Genomic DNA, 17243 nt, shown 5'->3' with positions numbered 1-17243 from the left:
AGCCCAGGGTTTCGAACCGGCGACCTCAGCATTTCCAGGTCGACGCTTTATCCACTGCGCCACCACAGGTCAGGCCTTGATTATTTTCTATATGAACAACTGTAAGCCTACTTCTAGCCACCATGTATTTACATAGCAAATCAACTGCCCAGTAATGAGTTGTGGTCTCTGAACAGTCTTAAACTAGTCATGAATTCTTTCAATGAGAGTTTGTGGAAAAAAAAAAACCGAACAGAAAAACAAAATCTATTTTCTTTATTTCTATATTTAAATAAATTTGTTTTTCTTGTATATGAATTGAGAGATTTTTGTAACCTATATTTAAAGACAGGCTCAAAGACAAACTTTTTGTGAAGGTGCCTACAGTAAGTAGAATTATGACGTCTTCTAACTGTTCTCTCCCTTTTATCCACTCTCTAGTACATGGGCCTGTGGATGTGATGAACATGAATCTAATGACTAGATTATGTTATACAGTCCAGCTTCTTTTTTATTCAGTGAGATGTGGGGAGGCAGAGACAGACTCCCGCATGCATCTCAACCAGGGTCCACTCCGCAAACCCACCAGGTGGCAATGCTCAGCCCATCTGGGGCATTGCTTAGCAACTGAGTTCTTTTTATGCCTGAGGCAGAGGCTATGGAGCCATCCTCAGCACCTGGGGCCAACTTGCTCCAACTGAGCCATGGCTGCAGGAAGAGGAGAGAGAGAGAGAGAGAGAGAGAGAGAGAGAGAGAGAGAGAGAGAAAAGAGAACGAGTGAAAAGTAAAAAGTAAAAGGCGGAGGGGTGGAGAAGCAGAGGGGCGCTTCCCCTGTGTGCCCTGACCGGAATTCAAACTCCAGACGTCCACAGCGGAGCCTATGTGCTACCACTGAGTCATCCGGCCAGGGCCCAGCTTGATTTTAAGATGGGAATTTCCAGCTGGGCATTGCCTAAATACGCAAACCTTTTTATTTTATTATTTTATTTTTTTGGTATTTTTCCGAAGTGAAAAGTGGGGGGGGGGGGCGACAGACTCCCACATGAGCCCGACTGAGATCCAACGGGCATGTCCACCAGGGGGCGATGCTCGACTGTATCAGGGCCATTCTAGCGCCTGAGGTGGAGGCCAACTTTGCTCCAATGGAGCCTTGGCTGCGGGAGGGGAAGAGACAGAAAGGAAAGGGGGAAGGCTAGAGAAGCAGATGGGCGCTTCTCCAGTGTGCCCTGGCCAGGAATCGAACCTGGGACTTGCACACGCAGGGCAGACACTCTACCGCTGATCCAACCAGTCAGGGCGCGAGCCTTTTAAAGCAGCTTTCTCCAGTTGGTGGTAGGGAAGGTTCAGAGAGATGGGAAACAATACAAGGACATGATGCACCATTACTGGCCTGAAGATGGAGGGGAGTTTCCTAGAACCTCTGTATGACATAAGCCTTTTTGAACCTTGTTTTCAGTTTGTGGTCTCTGAGCATGGCAACCATAACTTGTGCTGGAATCTGACCACATGTGTGTTGTTTTAAATGGGTAAGCACACGGGTCTTCTGATTTGTAGTAATAGAACATAAAGAATCTTGTGAAAGAAGCGTGGATAGTAGTCTGTATAGCCCTGTCACTCAGAAGAATCCATGCTCATTTTACAGTGAGAGACATGCACTGTGGATCACAAAAGGGGATTCTCGGCATCATTTTAGGACAGTTTTCAAGAAGAATATATACTAAGACATATTACCATAAAATTCTTCTGGAACTCCCACTTGTCATCCTTGAAGGAGCGCTCCATGAACACTTGAATGGCTTCCCTCTCATAGGCCATGTGCACATCCAGCAGCTCCTGGAGTGTGTCTGTGGGGAAGCTCACTCGCTGCGCCATCTGCTGGCTGTAGTGCTCGGCTGCCTTCTGCACAGCCGCTGAGTTCTCAATCTGGGCCAGAGTTGTCACCGCGTTCTCCAAACAAGGCACTGCCCCACTGTTGATGGCACCCACATAGGCCTTTGCCAGAGTCCCCAGTCCTGAAAGATACATGCTATTTAGGAAATGAAATGCAACTTCTCACTAATTGTTGTTCAAGCTTTAGAGAGCAGCATTCTAAAACTCACAATTTTATTGAAATAAAGTTTTTTGTCTTCTCGTTTTTCTTCTCCCCATGTTTTTCCTTGTCCTCATCCTTGTCTTCTCCTTTCACTTTTGTGTGTCCTGTCTACTATTTTTAATGCATTCTTTGAATGACATTAGTTAGTATTATATCGGTTTCAGAAATACAATTCTATAAGTCATTTGTATATTGTGTGTTCACTATCCCAAGTCAAGTCTCCTTCCATCACCCTTTATGCTCTAAATCCTCATCCCCGTTTCCCCTCCCACATTTTACTCTGTAATCACTATACTGTTGTCTGTGTCTAGGATTCTTTTTTCTTCTTAATTTCTTCACCCGTTTCACCCTGTCATCAACCCCCCTCTTCCCCGACAGCTTTCTGCCAGTTCTTTATGTGTCAGTTTCTACTTTATTTTGTTTATTAAATTCTATGTATAAATAAAATAATATAATATTAATACTTCTCTTTCTCTGACTGGATTATTTCACTTAGCATAATACTCCCCAGGTCCATCCATGCTGTTACAAAAGGTAGTATTCTCTTCTTTTTTATAGCTGTGAAATATATTCCATGGTGTAAATGTACCACAGCTTTTTTATACACTCACACTCATCCGCTGATGGCAATTGGGATGCTTCTAAATTCTGGCTATTGTAAATAACTGCGATGAACATAGGAGTGCATATATTCTTTTGAATTAGTGTTTCAGGCTTCTACAGATATATTCCCAGAAGTGGAATTAATGAATCATAAGGCAGTGCCACTTCTAATTTCTTGAGGTAACTCCATTCTGCTTTCCATAGTGGTTGTACCAATCTAAATTTCTACCCACAATGCATCAGGGTTCCATATTCTCCACATTCTCACTAACACTTGATATTTGTTGATTTATTGAAGGCAGCCATTCTAACAAGCATGAAATGATATATTATTGTGGTTTTAATTTGCATTCCTCTGATGAATTGTGACATTGAGCATGTTTTCATATGTCTATTGGCCATGTGTATGCCCTCTCTGGAGAAGTGTCTATTCAGGTCTTCTGCCCATTTTTTAAATTGTTTTTTTTTTTTTATGTTGAGCTGTATAAGTTCTTTATGAGTTTTAGATATTAAGCCCTTATCAGATGTCTCATTGGTGAATATGTTGTCCCATTCAATGGGTTGCATTTTCATTTTTTGATGTTTTTTTTTGTTGTTGTGTAAAATTTTTTAGTTTGATTTACAGGGGATCCTCGGGTTACAACAGTCTCTGATATACAATGTTTCGAGTTTATGATATTCACTCCGATAAAACTAAAAAAAACAGATGTGAGTGTTTTGGCTTTCACTGTTAGCGTCATACTCATGGACTATGTGGGCAAACTGGTTTGGTTGCACGCGGTGGAAGAATATGCAGTACATTGTAAATACAGTATATTTATGTCCTTTTCCTTTTTCTGTGGCTTAGTTTATTTATTTATTTATTTATTTATTTTTTTTATTTTATTTTATAATTTTATTTTTTTAATGGGGTGACATCAATAAATCAGGATACATATATTCAAAGATAACAAGTCCAGGTTATCTTGTCGTTCAATTATGTTGCATACCCACCACCTAAAGTCAGATTGTCCTCTGTCACCTTCTATCTTGTTTTCTTTGTGCCCCTCCCACCCCCTATCCCTCTCCCATTCCCCCCTCCCCCCCGTAACCACCACACTCTTATCAATGTCTCTTAGTTTCACTATTATGTCCCACCTACGTATGGAATAATACAGTTCCTGTTTTTTTCTGATTTACTTATTTCGCTTCGTATCATGTTATCAAGATCCCACCATTTTGCTGTAAATGTTCCGATGTCATCATTTCTTATGGCTGAGTAGTATTCCATAGTGTATATGTGCCACATCTTCTTTATCCAGTCATCTATTGATGGGCTTTTTGGTTGTTTCCATGTCCTGGCCACTGTGAACAATGCTGCAATGAACATGGGGCTGCATGTGTCTTTACGTATCAATGTTTCTGAGTTTTGGGGATATATACCCAGTAGAGGGATTGCTGGGTCATAAGGTAGTTCTATTTTCAGTTTTTTGAGGAACCACCATACTTTCTTCCATAATGGTTGTACTACTTTACATTCCCACCAACAGTGTATGAGGGTTCCTTTTTCTCCACAGCCTCTCCAACATTTGCTATTACCTGACTTGCTAATAACAGCTAATCGAACAGGTGTGAGGTGGTATCTCATTGCCGTTTTGATTTGCATTTCTCTAATAGCTAAAGAAGGTGAGCATCTTTTCATATATCTGTTGGCCATTTGTATTTCTTCCTGGGAGAAGTGTCTATTCATATCCTCTTCCCATTTTTTTATTGGATTGTTTGTTTGTTTGTTGTTGAGTTTTATGAGTTCTTTGTATATTTTGGATATTAGGCCCTTATCTGAGCTTTTGTTTGAAAATATCATTTCCCATTTAGTTGGCTTTCTGTTTATTTTGTTATCAGTTTCCCTTGCTGAGCAAAAACTTCTTAGTCTGATGTAGTCCCATTCATTAATTTTTGCCTTCACTTCTCTTGCCTGTGGAGTCAAATTCATAAAATGCTCTTTAAAACCCAGGTCCATGAGTTGAGTACCTATGTCTTCTTCTATGTACTTAATTGTTTCAGGTCTTATGTTTAGATCTTTGATCCATTTTGAGTTAATTTTTGTACAGGGGGAGAGACTGTAGTCCAGTTTCATTCTTTTGCATGTGGCTTTCCAGTTTTCCCAGCACCATTTATTGAAGAGGCTTTCTTTTCTCCATTGTGTGTTGTTGGCCCCTTTATCAAAAATTATTTGACTATATATATGTGGTTTTATTTCTGGACCTTCTATTCTGTTCCATTGGTCTGAGTGTCTATTTTTCTGCCAATACCATGCTGTTTTGATTGTCGTGGCCCTATAATAGAGTTTGAAGTCAGGTATTGTTATGCCCCCAGCTTCATTCTTTTTCTTTAGGATTGCTTTGGCTATTCGGGGTTTTTTATAGTTCCATATAAATCTGATGATTTTTTGCTCTATTTCTTTAAAAAATGTCATTGGAATTTTGATGGGAATTGCATTAAATTTGTATATTGCTTTGGGTAATATAGCCATCTTGATTATATTTATTCTTCCTAGCCAAGAACAAGGTATATTCTTCCATCTCATTATATCTTTTTCGATTTCCCTTATCAATGGTTTATAGTTTTCATTATATAAGTCCTTTACATTCTTTGTTATGTTTATTCCTAAGTATTTTATTTTTTTTGTTGCAATCGTGAAGGGGATTATTCTTTTGAGTTCCTTCTCAGTTGTTTCATTGTTGGCATATAGAAAGGCTATTGACTTCTGTATGTTAATTTTGTATCCTGCGACCTTACTGTATTGGCTTATTGTTTCTAGTAGTCTTTTTGTGGATTCTTTGGGGTTTTCGATGTATAGGATCATATCATCTGCAAAAAGTGATACCTTTACTTCTTGTTTTCCGATATGGATGCCTTTTATTTCTTTGTCTTGTCTGATTGCTCTGGCTAGAACCTCTAGTACCACATTAAATAAGAGTGGAGAGAGTGGACAACCCTGTCTTGTTCCTGATTTAAGGGGGAAAGCCTTCAGTTTAGTGCCATTTAATATGATGTTAGCTGATGGTTTATCATATATGGCCTTTATCATGTTGAGATATTTTCCTTCTATACCCATTTTGTTGAGAGTCTTAAACATAAAATTGTGTTGTATTTTATCGAAAGCCTTTTCTGCGTCTATTGATAAGATCATGTGGTTTTTGTTCTTTGTTTTGTTGATATGGTGTATTACATTAACCGTTTTACGTATGTTGAACCATCCTTGAGATTCTGGGATGAATCCTACTTGATCATGATGTATTATTTTTTTAATATGTTGTTGTATTCGATTTGCTAGTATTTTGTTTAGTATTTTAGCATCTGTATTCATTAGAGATATTGGTCTGTAGTTTTCTTTTTTTGTGCCATCCTTGCCTGGTTTTGGTATGAGGGTTATGTTGGCCTCATAAAATGTGTTTGGAAGTATTGCTTCTTCTTCAATTTTTTGGAAGACTTTGAGTAGAATAGGAACCAAGTCTTCTTTGAATGTTTGATAAAATTCGCTGGTATAGCCGTCAGGGCCTGGACTTTTATTTTTGGGGAGGTTTTTAATGGTTTTTTCTATTTCTTCTCTACTGATAGGTCTGTTTAGGCTTTCTGCTTCTTCTTGACTCAGTCTAGGAAGGTTGTATTTTTCTAGGAATTTATCCATTTCTTCTAGGTTGTTGAATTTAGTGGCATAAAGTTTTTCATAGTAATCTACAATAATTCTTTGTATATCTACGGTGTCCGTGGTGATTTCTCCTCTTTCATTTTGGATTTTGTTTATATGAGTTCTTTCTCTTTTTTCCTTGGTAAGTCTTGCTAAGGGTTTGTCAATTTTGTTGATCTTTTCAAAGAACCAGCTCCTTGTTCTATTAATTTTTTCTATAGTTTTTCTGTTCTCTAATTCATTTATTTCTGCTCTGATTTTTATTATCTCCTTTCTTCGGCTGGTTTTGGGTTGTCTTTGTTCTTCTTTTTCTAGTTCCTTAAGGTGGGAAGTTAAGTGGTTCACTTGGACTCTCTCTTGTTTGTTCATATATGCCTGAAGCGATATGAACTTCCATCTTATCACTGCTTTTGCTGCATCCCATAGATTCTGATATGTCGTATTGTCATTTTCATTAGTCTGTATATATCTTTTGATCTCTGCACTTATTTCTTCTTTGACCCATTCATTTTTTAAAAGTATGTTGTTTAGTTTCCACATTTTTGTGGGATTTTTTTCCTCTTTTTTGCAGTTGAATTCTAGTTTCAAGGCTTTATGATCAGGAAATATGCTTGGTACAACTTCAATTTTTCTGAATTTGCTGATATTGTTTTTGTGGCCCAACATATGGTCAATTCTTGAGAATGATCCATGTACACTGGAGAAAAATGTATACTCAGTCACTTTGGGATGAAATGTCCTGTAGATGTCTATCATATCCAGGTGCTCTAGTGTTTTGTTTAAGGCCACTATGTCTTTGTTGATTCTCTGTTTGGATGACCGATCTAGAGCCGTCAGCGGTGTATTGAGGTCTCCAAGTATGATTGTATTTTTGTCAGTTTTTGTTTTAAGATCAATAAGTAGCTGTCTTATATATTTTGGTGCTCCTTGGTTTGGTGCATATATATTAAGAATTGTTATGTCTTCTTGATTCAGTGTCCCCTTAGCCATTATGAAATGGCCATTTTTGTCTCTAAGTACTTTTCCTGTCTTGTAGTCAGCATTATCCGATATGAGTATTGCTACACCTGCTTTTTTTTGGATGTTATTTGCTTGGAGTATTGTTTTCCAGCCTTTCACTTTGAATTTGTTTTTATCCTTGTTACTTAGATGAGTTTCCTGTAGGCAGCATACAGTTGGATTTTCTTTTTTAATCCATTCTGCTACTCTGTGCCTTTTTATTGGTGACTTTAATCCATTTACATTTAGTGTAATTATTGATACTTGTGAGTTCCCTATTGCCATTTTATATCTTGCTTTCTGTTAGTTTTGTGTCTTGTTTGATCCTTCTCTTTCGTTTTTCTATCTTTTGTTTTTATTTGGTTGTATTCCATACATCTTTCCTCTGTTGCTATCTTTTTTATCTCATGTGCTTCTGTGGTGGTTTTTTCAATGGTGGTTACCTTTGAGTAATGAAAAGGGTCCCTACCCTGTTCATTGTAGCGAACTATTTTGTGAGTACTTTTGCACTCCATCGACCTTTGCTACTGTTAATCTCCGTCTTCTCCCCCTCTTTCTTTTTGTTGTTGTCACAGTTTAAATTTGGTTTTATTGTGTTCTTCTTGGAGCTTTTACTTGTGGCTCTGTTTTTTTTTTGTTCTTTGTATCTGATTGGAGAACCCCCTTTAGTAATTCCTGGAGTGGGGGTTTTCTGATGATAAATTCCCTCATCTTTTCTGTATCTGTGAATGTTTTTATTTCTCCTTCGTATTTGAAGGATAGCTTTGATGGGTATAGTATTCGTGGCTGAAAGTTCCTCTCTTTCAGGACTTTAAATATTGAGGTCCACTCTCTTCTAGCTTGTAGAGTTTCTGCTGAGAAATCTGATGATAATCTAATGGGCCTTCCTTTACATGTTGTATTCTTCTTTTCCCTGGCTGCCTTGAGAATTTTTTCTTTGCTGTTGGTTTGTGTCAATTTCATTATGATATGCCTTGGAGTAGGTTTGTTGGGGTTAAGAAAACTTGGAGTTCTGTTTGCTTCTTGAACTTGAGGCTTTAGTTCTTTCCACAGGCTTGGGAAGTTCTCATCAATTATTTGTTTAAGTATGTTCTCCATTCCATTTTCTCTCTCTTCTCCCTCTGATATACCTATTATTCTTATGTTATTCTTTTTGATGGAGTCAGATAATTCTTGTAGGGCTATCTCATTTTTTTTAATTTTTGAGTCTCTTTCTTCTTCTCTCTGTTGTGCCTCAAGTTGCTTGTCTTCTATTTCACTAATCCTGTCTTCTATCTGACCTGTTCTATTAGCTAAGCTTGTTACTTCGTTTTTCAGCTCGTGAATTGAGTTTTTCATCTCTGTTTGATTTGTTTTTATAGTTTCAATTTCCTTGGACATATATTCTTTGTGTTCATGGAGTTGTTTTCTGAGCTCCCTATATTGCCTTTCTGTGTTTTCTTGTATATCTCGGAGGATTTTTAGGATTTCTATCTTGAATTCTCTGTCATTTAGCTCCAAGGTTTCCAATATATTAAATTTTTTCTCCATAGATTTTTCCTCATCTAGCTGTGTTACCTCTCTTTCTTTTGTATCCATGATATTCGATTTTCTCTTCCTTAATGGCATCTGAGGGTGGTTTTGTTGATAGTATTAATGAGATTTAATAAAGAATAAAAAGTTAAAAAAAATAAAAAAATAACAAATCGAAAAGAGTTGTTTTTTTTAAAAAAAATTAATAATGAAATAAAGAAAAATAAAATAAAATAAAAATTTTTTAAAAAAGGAAATTATTCCCCCCCTCTTTTTTTCCTCTCCTCTCCTTTCCCCTCTTTCTTGAGAAAATCTTGTGGTGGACTGTGAGTTATAACAAACAATGCCTGTGATGGAGGGCCTGAATTGGGGAAAAGTAATAAAGGGGCAAAAAAGAGAGAAAGAAAAAAAAAAAAAAAAAAAAAAAAAAAAGGAAAAAAAAAAAAAAGAAAAAAGAAAAAAAAAAGAGCGTATGGACCCACAAAAAGCAAATAAGGAAAAAATTTGGGTCAAGAATAAAATGATTTGCTTTTAGGTGTTGGTTTTCTAAGAGTTATGATGAGAGGAATAAGAGGAAAATGGAAAAATGGGGGGACAAATTAAAAACTTACTATTGTATTTAGTGGAACAAGAACTAGATAATATGGAGAGCCAGGGATGGGAGCACTGCTAGTGAGTTAAAAAGGTGAAGTAAAAACCCCACAAAATGCCACAAACATAGGTTTGAGTCTCAGATAAGATAATTTGTTTGTTATTGAGGTTTGAATGAGAGGAGATGTAAAGGAGAAAGGAAGAAACTAATATAGAGGGAGAAAAGAAAGAGAGAGAGAGAAAAAAAGAGGGAACCACTAAAAGAAGAAAAAAGAAAGGAGAGAGAGAGAGAGAGTTAAGGGTTTTGGAGTGCAATCCTCATAGAGAGAAAGGAAGAGAAGAGAAATGATAATGGGAGATGTAACACTTATGGGTAGTGTAGTTCAGGGAGAGGAGAGAGTAAGACTGGTAGAGAGTTAATCGGCCAAATTGGAGGAGGAAAAAAAAGTCTCAAGAATGAAGATAAGAGAAACAAACGAACAAATATAATAAAATGGGATAGGTTATAAAGTCTGCAGATTATTCTTGATTTTGAGAGGTTATCTTCTTGCTTTTTCTTTTCTCTCCCTCTTCCTGGTCGGTGACTCTGTACCCCGGGTTCTGCCCCTTTGGCATGCTCAGGTTGCAGTTGATAAGTCTCTATGGCAATGTCATGTATTGTGCTTTATTCTCGTTGGGAGTCGAGGCTCATTAGCATTTATAGGCTCCGACAGTAAGAGAGTCCGTGTTCCTGGAGCCTTTCTCCTAGTCTTTCCTTCCTCAATTAGTAGCCTGATAGTCCAGGTATGGGGTTGCTGCTGCCTCTGCCTGGATAGTAAGAGGCTCAAATTGCTGGCAACTCCCCACTCTATTTCCACTCAGCACAGGGCTCTGGGTAAGGCTCAGTCAGTCAGAGCTGCTAGCATAATCAGGCGGGCTTTCCGCCCACTCGAAGACCTCTGGCTCTGCCACTCTATCCGGTAACACAAGCGGGCGCCCACTTCCGGGGCGCTTGGAGGAAACTCTCACTCACTGTCTGCAACCAGGATATCCTGCCAGCAGTCTCACGCTCTGAGTGAAACCCCCAACCGCAGGGAAAAGTTGCAGCGTTGGAATTGAGTCTCGCTCCGTCCCCGTGTGCGGCTTTTGCAAGGCGCTGGGGCGGCCCGAGATTCCGCTTTGGCCCACACAAAGGCCCCTGACTCTGCCCCTCTGTGCGATAACACGGGCGCGCACTGCCGAGGCACTCGGAGGAATCGCTCACTCCTTATCTGCGCGCGCAAACCAGGATATGAGGCCGGCCGCGGTTCCCTCTGAGTGAAACAGCCTCCAGCATGGAAAATCTCCACCGTTGGGATTAGTTCTCACTCCCTCCCGTGCGTGGCTTTCCCAGGGCGCTGGGGCTGCCCAGAGACTCTGCCCTCAGCCCACAGAAAGGCCTCTGACCCTGCCTCTCCGTGGGGCAACACGGGCACTGTGGCTTAGTTTTGTTGTTATGTTCTAGGTTATGATTTTGCAACTGTGTTAGGATAGGTCAGTGACGTAGGCTTGGGTGTATTTCGACTTACAACAAAATTCGGGTCACATCACTGTGATAGGAACAAAACTGTGTTGTAACCCAAGGACCCCCTTAGTCTCATTTGTTTATTTTTTTTGTTATCCTTGCCTGAGCAATATATCAGAAAATATGTTGCTAAGAGAAATGCACACGATTTTACAGTTTATGTTTTCTTTTAGAAGTTTTTTGGTTTCAATAGTAGTGCTTAAGTATTTAATCTATTTTCAATTTTTACTTTGTATAAGAAAATGGTATAGTTTCATTTTTTTGCACTTCTCTGCCCAATTTTCCCAATACCATTTATTGAATAGACTTCTTTACTCACTGTATTTTTTTGTCTCTTTTGTCAAATATTAATCAATCATATAGGAATGGGTTGAGTTCTGGTCTCTCTATTCTTTTCCATTGATCTACATGACTGTTTTTATGCCAGTGCCATGCTGTTTTGATTACTGTGGCTTTGTATTATTTGTATCAGGTAGAGTGATTCCTCCAACTTTGGTCCTCTTTCTCAAGACTTGCTGTGACTATTTGAGGTCTTTTGTGGTTTCATATATGTTTTTGAACTATTTCTTCTGGTTTTGTGAAATACACCATTGGTATCTTGATAAAAATTGTGTTAATCTGTAATTGCTTTGGGTGGTTGGAATTTTATTTTATTTTATTTTTTGTATTTTTCTGAAGCTGGAAACAGGGAGACAGGCAGTCAGTCAGACCCCGCATACGCCCGACCGGGATCCACCCAGCACGCCCACCAGGGGGCAATGCTCTGCCCATCCGGGGCGTCGCTCTGTCGCAACCAGAGCCACTCTAGCGCCTGGGGCAGAGGCCAAGGAGCCATCCCCAGCGCCTGGGCCATCTTTTGCTCCAATGGAGCCTCGCCTGCCGGAGGGGAAGAGAGAGACAGAGGAAGGAGAGGGGGAGGGGTGGAGAAGCAGATGGGTGCCTCTCCTGTGTGCCCTGGCCGGGAATCGAACCCGGAACTTCTGCACACCAGGCTGACGCTCTACCACTGAGCCAACCAGCCAGGGCCTAGAATTTTAAAGATGTTAATTCTCCTTATTCATGAACACAGAATATGCTTCTACTTATTTGAATTTTCTTTAGTTTTTTTCTTTAGTGTCTTATCGTTTCTAAGTAAAGGTCTTTTGCATCTTCAGTTAAATTTATTACTATGTATTTTTTATTTTTGAAGCAATTGGGAATGAAATTGTTTTCTCAGTTTCCATTTCTGATCTTTTCTTATTGGTATATAAAAATAAAACTGATTTCTGGGTATTTGTGTTCTGCTAGTTTACTGAATTGATCAGTTATAGTAATTGTTTGATGGAATATTTATTTTCTATTGACAGTATCATGTTATCTACAGATAATGATAGTTTTACTTCTTGTTTTCCAGTTTGGATGCCTTTTATTTCTTCTTTTTGTCTGAATGCTGTGGCTAGGATTTCTGGTACTGTGTTGAATAAGACTTGTTCCTGATTTTAAGAAAAATGCTTTTTGTTTTTGTTCATTGAGTATGATATTGCTTGTGGGCTTGTCAAACATAGCTTTTATTATGTGAGGTATGTTCCTCTATTTTCACTTTGCTAAGAGTCTTTATCATAAAAGGGTACTAAATTTTATCAAATGCTTTTTTTGCATCTATTAATGTAATCATGTAGTTTTTATTCTTCATTTTTTTTTATTTTTTTATTTTTATTTTTTTCATTTTTCTGAAGCTGGAAACAGGGAGAAACAGTCAGACAGACTCCCGCATGCGCCCGACCGGGATCCACCCGGCACGCCCACCATGGGGCAACGCTCTGCCCACCAGGGGGCGATGCTCTGCCCATCCTGGGCGTCGCCATGTTGCGACCAGAGCCACTCCAGCGCCTGAGGCAGAGGCCACAGAGCCATCCCCAGCGCCCGGGCCATCTTTGCTCCAATGGAGCCTTGGCTGCGGGAGGGGAAGAGAGAGACAGAGAGGAAAGTGCGGCGGAGGGGTGGAGAAGCAAATGGGCGCTTCTCCTGTGTGCCCTGGCCGGGAATCGAACCCGGGTCCTCCGCAAGCTAGGCCGATGCTCTACCGCTGAGCCAACCGGCCAGGGCTTATTCTTCATTTTTTAAATGTGTTGTATCACTTCTATTAATTTGTGGATATTGTATTATCTTTGCATTCCTGGAATAAATCACACTTGAGCATGGTTATTCGTCTGAAAATATTACTGGATCTGGTTTGCTAATATATTGCTGGGATTTTAACATCTATTGGCCTATAATTTTCTTGTTTTGTAGTGTCTTTATCTGGTTTTGAAATTAGGATAATGGAAGCTTCATAAAATGAGCTTGGGAGTCTTTTATGCCCTTGAATTTTTTTGTAATAGTTTGAGAGGGTAGGTGTTAGTTCTTCTGAATGTTTGTTAAAATTTACTGGTAGAGCTGTCCAGCTCTGGATATTTGATATTTGTTTGTTAGGAAGTTTTTGATTACTATTTCAACTTTATTCCTTGTAATCTATCTATTTAGATTCTCTGGTTCTTCCTGATTCAATTTAGGAACAACTGCATGTTTCTAGGACTGTATCCATTTCATCCAGATATTCCAATGTGTTGGCATATAGTAGCTGGTAATATTTTCTTACAATCTTTTGTATCTCTTTAGTCTCTGTTTTAACTTCTCCTTTTTATTTCTGGTTTTATTTACTTGAGTCCCTGTATTTTCTTTTTCTTGGTGATTCTGGTTAAGGGTTTGTCAATCTTGTTTATCTTTTCAAAGAACCAGTACTTATTTTTATTGATCTTTTGTATTGTCCTTTTTTTTTTTACAGAGTCAGAGAGAGGGATGGACAAGGACAAACAGGAACGGAGAGATGAGAAGCATCAATTATTAGTTATTTGTTGCGCATTGCGACACCTTAGTTGTTCATTGATTGCTCCCTCATATGTGCCCTGACCGCGGGCCTTCAGCAGACTGAGTAACCCCTTGTTCGAGCCAGCGACCTTGCTTCCAATCTGGTGAGCTTTGCTCAAACCATATGAGCCCGTGCTCAAGCTGGTGACCTCGGGGTCTTGAACCTGGATCCTCGGCATCCCAGTCCAATGCTCTATCCACTGTGCCACCTCCTGGTCAGGCTGTATTGTTTTTTAAAACTTTATTTTAATTATTTCTTCCCTGATTTTTACTATTTTTTTCCTTCTACTCACTTTGAGCTTTGTTTGTTGTTTTTCCTTTAAAGTTCCTTTAAGTGTAAGGTTAGACTGATTATTTGAGAATATTCTTTTTTTGAGGTAGGCCTGTAATGCTTAGTTTCCCTCTTAAGACTGCTTTCACTGTGTCCTATAGATTTTGGGTTACTGTGTTCTCATTTTCATTTGTTTCAAGATCTCTTTTGATTTCTTTCCTAATCAGATCATTAACCTATTAATTGTTTAGTAATATGTTATTTAGCCTCCATGTCTTTGTGTGTTTTTCAGTTTTTCTTTTTTGTGTGTGATTGAGTTCTAGTTTCATTCTATTGTGGTCAGAGAAGATACTTTATATAATTCCAATCTTCTTAAATTTATTGAGATTTATTTGTGTTCTAACATGTGGTCTATCCTAGAATATGTTCCATGTAGACTTGGAAAAAAGATATATTCTGCTGCTTTGGAGTGAAATGCTCTGAAGATATCTATTAAATCCATTTAATTTCATGTGTCATTTTAAGGCCACCATTGTCCTGTTGTTTTTCTGTATGGAAGATATACCCTTTCATGTCAATGGAAGGACAAATCCTTCCATTTAACAATGGAAGTGTTAAAATCCCTATAAGGACTGAATTATGGTCAATTTCTTCTTTTATGTCCCTCAAGATTAACTTTACATATTTAGGTGCTCCTGTGTTGAATGCATAAATGTTTATAAGGGTTATATTCCCTTGTGAATTGCTCCCTTTATCATTATATAGTGTTCTTCTTTGTCTTTTACTATAACCTTTGTTTTAAAGTCTATTTTGTCTGATATAAGTATTACTACCCTGGATTTTATTTTCCTTTCCATTTTCATAAAATATCTCTTTTCATTCATTTATTTTAGTCTGTGTCTTTCATTCTACAGTGGGTCTCCTGTAGACAGCAGATCTGTGTTCATGTTTTCATATCCATTCAGATACCCTGTGTCATATGATTGGAGGAATGAAGCCATTTACTTTTGATGTGATTATTGATAGGTATGTGTTTATTGCTGTATTAGTCCTTTAACTGTGTTTCCTTGTGTGTTTTTTTTCTCTTTTCTTCTTCTTGCTGTTCTTCTTCTTATAGCAGGCTCTTAAATATTTCTTGTAATGTTGTTTTGGTGGAAACAGACTCTTTTAAGCCTTTTCTTGTCTGTGAAGCTCTTTATTTCTCCTTCAATTTTAAATGATAGCCTTGCTGGGTAAAGTAGTTTGGGTTGTAAGTCCTTGATTATCTTCATTTTAAATATTTCATTTCTGGCCCAACAATGTTTCTCTTGATCAATGAACTGATAGTTTTCTAGGAGCTCCTTTGTATGTAACTAACTGTGTTTCTCTTGCAGCTTTTAAGGTTTTCTCTTTGTCATTAACATTTGCCATTTTAATTATATTTTGTCTTGGTTTGTGCCTTTTTGGGTTCATCTTGTTTGGGACTCTCTGCTTACAGGATTTGTCTTTTTTTCTTCACCAGGTTAGGGGAGTTTTCAGTCATTATTTCTTTAAACAGGTTTTGAATTTTTTGGTCTCTCTCTTCTTCCTGTACTTCTACGATGCATATATTTTAAAGTTTTTGGTTATCCCAAATGTCTCTTAAACTATCCTCATTTTTTAAAATTCCTTTTTCTTTTTGCAGCTCAGATTGGGTGTGTTCTGTTACTTTGCCTTACACACCACTGGTTCAGTCCGCTTCTTCATATCTAACCAACTGTTTATTCCTTTCAGTGTATTCTTAATTTCAGATATTAAATTTGACATTTCTGACTAGTCCTTTTGTATGGTTTCTATGTCCCTTTTTATGCTTTTGGGCATTCTTATAACCCAAACTCTGAACTTTGTATCTGATAAACTGCTTGCCTCCATTGCATTTAGTTCTTTTCCTGCAGATGTCTCTTGTTCTTTCATTTGAGGCCTGATTCTTTGTCTCCCCATTTTGACTGCCTCTTTGTGTTCACTTCTATGTATTAGGCAGAGCTGCTATAATTCCCAGTCTTCATGGGGTGGCCATATGTGGTAGGTGCCCTGTGGGGTCCAGTGAGGCATTCTCTTTGATCACCAGAGCTTGATTCAGTCATGTCTAGGATTGACATTCAGGCTGGCTGACTGTGAGGCTCAACCTTGAATACACTGTGCAAGTTGCTGTGTAGGTGCTGACCACATGAAGTAGAATTTACCTCAGCAAGATTTTGTGCCTGACAACATCTTCTTTTGGATATGCTGATTGTGAAGCATATTGGATCCTGCTCTGGTGTTTTCTGAAGCTAGCCCTTGGGTGTGTTTGTTCTGGGTCACTTGAGTAGGACTCTGGTGACCAATGCCAGATGTTGCCAGATGTTGCCTGTGACTGGTTCTAGGCAATCTGTTTGGAGCTACAAGCAATCTACATCTTGTAACTACCTCTGCTGTGCCTGGATGAATGTGGGATGGACCAAGTTGTACAACAATGCCAGCCTTACTAGCCTGAGCCCAGGGGCAGATAAGCAAAAATCCCAAGGCACCCTGAGATCCACCTCTGCCTGCCTTTCTGCCTGACGCTTGTCAGGCTCAGTCACTGAAAGGGCCACTGGCAGTACTCAAGCTGATGAGGTAGGTGCACAGTGAGTCAATAGGCAGTAGTGAGAGGTTGTCCTATGATGGGAGGTATGGGTCCAGCTTAGGGGAATGTGGGGAGAAAGGTCCCCATCCTAGGACTACACAATTCAGTCTATCCTGGATTTTGCCTGGACCTCAGCAGGGCAGAGCCAGACAGGTAGGGCCTCTGAACCTTGGAAGGTGAGCTTGCCAAAGCCTGGCTGGTGGTTCTAATGAATGCCTATCAGGGGAAAGTTCCAGTCAGGTTCATGGGAAAGCAGGAAGAATAGCTGCAACCCCAAAGCCACTCAACTCAGTCACCTCCTGAGTCTGCCCAGACCAGTCTGGCTGAGGCAGCTTACTCCTCAGCAGGGTGTGAGCTCTGCTGTGTGGGCGAGAGGGAGGTCAGAGTGTTGGTCTATTGTTTTCCCACAGGCTGATACCACTTCGAGGAGAATGCTCACTTCAAGAAAGATGACATCTGTGGTGTGGGAGAAGG

At 39.1% G+C, this 17243-nt stretch overlaps 1 pseudogene; it reads right to left on the bottom strand.

The window, feature by feature from the left end:
* LOC136329986 (guanylate-binding protein 7-like) overlaps positions 1-17243 on the bottom strand; it is a 329745-nt pseudogene that overhangs the window by 19660 nt on the left and 292842 nt on the right.

This window comes from Saccopteryx bilineata, chromosome 3 (assembly GCF_036850765.1).
Source record: "Saccopteryx bilineata isolate mSacBil1 chromosome 3, mSacBil1_pri_phased_curated, whole genome shotgun sequence".
Taxonomy (NCBI): domain Eukaryota; kingdom Metazoa; phylum Chordata; class Mammalia; order Chiroptera; family Emballonuridae; genus Saccopteryx; species Saccopteryx bilineata.
Note: the sequence above shows the minus strand (reverse complement) of the source record. Positions and strands in the feature narration are given on the sequence as shown.